We start from the raw sequence: 4,270 nt of genomic DNA, 5'->3' as shown, positions 1-4,270 counted from the left end.
GACCCTAAATAGCCAAAGAAATCCTGAGAAAGAAGAACAAAGCAGGAGGCACTCCCTGATTTCAAGCTATCCCCATAAAGCTATAGGAATCAAAACAGTATAATACTAGCATAAAAACAGATAAATAGCCCAGTGGAACAAAATCAAAAGCCCAGGAAAAAAAAAAACAAGCATATATGGTCAACTAATATTTGACAAGGGAGCCAAGAGTACTCAATGGAGGAAAGATGGTCTTCGATAAATGGAGCTGGGATAACTGCATCTTCCCATGTAAAGCAATGAAACCGAACCTCTATCTTATACCATTCACAAAAATTACCTCAAAATGGATTAAAGACTTAAATGTAAAATGTGAAACCACAAAACTCCTAGAAGGAAACAGGAATAATGCTCCTTCATGTGGGCCTTGGTAATGATTTTTTGGATATGAACCTAAAATAAAAATAAGTGGGACCACATCAAACTAAAAAGCTTCTGCACAACAAAAGAAACCATCAACAAAGTGAAAAAACAACCTGTGGAATGGGAAAAAATATATTTGCAAAGCACATATCTGATAAGGGGTTAATATCCAAAATGTATAAAGAACTCATACAACTCAATAACAAATAATAATAATTGATAATAATAACCCAATTTAAAAAATGGGCAAGGGACCTGAATAGACATTTTTCCAAAGGCACATGAAAAGGGGCTCAACATCCCTCATCATCAGGGAAATGCAAATCAAAACCACAGTAAGGTATCACCTCACACTGGTTAAAATGGCTGTCATCAAAAAGACAAGAGGTGGGGGACGCCTAGGTGGCTCAGTCGGTTAAGCGTCTGCCTTCGGCTCAGGTCATGATCCCAGGGTCCTCGGATCGAGTCCCGCGTCGGGCTCCCTGTTCCGCGGGGAGTCTGCTTCTCTCTCTGCCTCTGTCTCTCTCTCTCTGTCTCTCATGAATAAATAAATAAAATCTTTTTAAAAAAAAAAAAAGACAAGAGGTGGGGTGCCTGGGTGGCTCAGATGGTTAAGCATCTGCCTTTGGCTCAGGTCATGATTCCAGGGTCCTGGGATCAAGCCCCGCATTGGGCTCCCTGCTTGGTGGGGAGCCTGCTTCTCCTTCTCCCTCTACTGTTCCCCCTGCTTGTGCTCTCGCGCTCTCTCTATCAAATAAATAAATAAAATCTTAAAAAAAAAAAAAAAAGACAAGAGGTAGGGGGCGCCTGGGTGGCTTAGTCAGTTAAGCCTCTGACTCTTGATTTCGGCTCAGGTCATGATCTCAGGGTCGTGAGATTGAGCCCCGTGTCCGGCTCTGTGCTCAGCGCAGAATCTGCTAAGAATATCTCTCTTCCTCTCACTCTATACCCCTCCCCTGCTCTCATGTGCACATTCTCTCTCAAAAAAAAAAAAAAAAAAGACAAGAGGTAACACATTCTGGTGAGGATGGAGAGAAAAGGGAACTCTTGCACACTGTTGGTGGGATTATGAACTGGTACAGCAGCTATGGAAAACAGTATGGAGGATCCTCAAGAAATTCAAAATAGAACTTACCAGGAACTACTATGATCCAACAATTTCACTTCCATGACTATATCCAAAGGAACCAAAAACACTAAGTCAAAAAGATATCTACACCCCCATATTCACAGCAGCATTATTTACAATAGCCAAGACATGGAAATAACCCAAGTGTCCATCAGTGAATGAATGGATAAAGAAGTTGTGGTACATATACATACACACACAATATGTGTGTACATATATATATACACACACAATATATACAATGTATATATACATATATACAATTGTACATAAATACACACACAATGGAATGTTATTCAGCCATAAAAAATGAGGAAGTCTGTTTGCAATGACATGGATGGACCTTGAAGACATTATGCTAAGCGAAATAAGTAAGACAGAGAAAGACAAATTATCTCACTTATATGTGGGATCTAAAAGAAACCAACCAAACTCATAGAAAAAGAGATCAGGCATGGTTACCAGAGCCAGAGGTTGGGACCAGGGGAATTGGATATAGGTGGCCAAAAAGGACAAATTTCTAGTTATAAATACTAGGGATGTACTCTACAACATGGTGACTATAGCTAACACTGCTGTATGATATATAGGAAAGTTTTTAAGAGAGTAAATTCTAAGAGTTCTCATCACAACGAGAAAATTTTTTTTCTTTTCTTTTTATTGTATCTATATGAGATGATGGATGTTAACTTACCGCAATAATCATTTCAAAATATATGTAAACAAGTCATCGTGCTGAATGCCCTAAGCTTATACAGTGATATATGTCAGTTTTTTCCCAATAAAACTGGAAAAAAGGATAAAATGGCAAAAAAAGAAAAGGTAAAATGACTCCCCAACTAACATTATTTTATAATGGCTCAAATATTGTTTCCTCTTTGAGAGCCAATAGAGATGCTTCTTTTCATAAAAAGGTACAAAATGAATTTTCCCAAAGTCCAATCTAAATTGAAATCTGCTATTTTGAACATACAACCTGTGGCTAACTTTTACCAATATGTAGTTCCATCCCCCCAACCTCGCCAAAAAAAAAAAAGTCAAAAAGAGCCAAGCTTTTTGCTGCCACCTACAGTTAGAAAATGTAATAGCTTGCTAAGTGCACAGAGACTTGCATAGAGAACCTGAGCTTTGGATAGGTTGACCATATATGTCCTGGTTTATGGAAAGTCCCTGTTGTCTTGGCATCATCCATCCAATGTAGCATTTGTCCTGTCCTCTTTTTCTCTCGAAACTCTGATTTGGATGATTAATTATACGGTTACTACTGGTTCTTTCCATGCATCTTTTACAATACCCGGGTTAGTCTCATCTCTCCCACCTAAATGCACACACTCACTTCTTCACTCGGACCCTCCTTCCAGCTCCAATTTTTCCCTTTCCTATCTTTACAACCAAGCTTCTTGAAAAAGTGATCCATACATCACTTCCACTTCATTGCACCCAATTATTTCCTCACCTCACGGTACCCTCCCTCCTGCCCTAACTACTCCTTGAAACTACTAGGTATCTTCCAACCACCAAACCAGGAGACAATTTTATGTCTTTGTCTTGGTCAGTTTGGACTGCTATAACACAGTACCAGACACAGGGTGGCTGGGAAACAGCAGAAATGTATTTCTTACAGTTCTGGAGGCTGGAAATTGGAGATCAGGGGGCCAGCGCAGTTGGGTTCTAGTGAGAGCCCACTCCCGGGTTGTAGACAGCCAACTTCTTGTTGCAGAATTCAGTCCAATAGTAACCTAGCTCTCTGGCCTCTTCTTATGAGGACGCTAATCCTACCATAAGGGTTTCATTCTCAGGACCTAGTTCCCTCCCACAGGCCCCACCTGAAAATCCATCACATGTGGGATTAGATGGATTTGGGGGGAAGACATTCATGCCATAAGTCTTTCCCTGGCTTCATAGCTTGACGACCCTGTACACAGTTGCTTATTCTTCCTCCCCGTCTCACCTCTTGTCTTCTGTGGCACATCTCCTGTTTTTCTTCTGTGTTCTGGCTTCTCAGTGTCCTTTGTAATTTCCTCTTCCTCTGCTTGCACCTAAATGCTCATGTCTCTGTTTGTTTTTGCTCTGCATACTCTCCCTGGGTAACCACACCGCATGAATTCTACTACAATCACCTTGATAAGGATTCCCAAACTCACTCACCTATTCATTCATTAATTCACTCATTCATTCATTCAACCAATGTATGGATCATGGGGCACCTGGGTGGCTCAGTTGGTTAAGCGTCAGACTCTTGATTTCGGCTTAGGTCATGACCTCAGGGTCCTGAGATCGAACCCAGTCAGGCCCCTCACTCAGCTGGGAGTCTACTTGAGATTCTCTCTCTTCCTCTCTCTCTGCCCCTTCCCCCTGTGCTCAATAAATAAATAAATAAGTAAATAAACTCTTTTTAAAAAAATGTATGGATCACCCACAGAGTGCCAGTCACTGCTTCAAGTTCTGGGATATATCAGTGAACAAAATGGGGTGGGGGCGGTCTTTCTGCTCTATGTGGATGATAAGACAATAAACCATAGACAAGGAAAGTGGACAGCATGCTAGAGGGTGAGAAATGTCATAGAACAGAGTAATGGAAATTGGGAGTGGTGGGAGGGAGGTTGAATTTTCAGTGGAATGGACAGGGAAGGCTTCATGGAGAAGGTAACATTTTAGCTGACTTAAAGGAGAAAAGAGCAAGTCATGAAGATATCTGGAGGAAGAGCAAAAGGACCAAGCAGTGCAAAGGTCCTGGGG

Source organism: Leptonychotes weddellii, chromosome 6, assembly GCF_054177405.1.
Source record: "Leptonychotes weddellii isolate Sample4059 chromosome 6, ASM5417740v2, whole genome shotgun sequence".
Classification (NCBI taxonomy): Eukaryota; Metazoa; Chordata; class Mammalia; order Carnivora; family Phocidae; genus Leptonychotes; species Leptonychotes weddellii.
The sequence above is the reverse complement of the archived record's forward strand: the minus strand, read 5'-3'. Positions refer to the sequence as shown.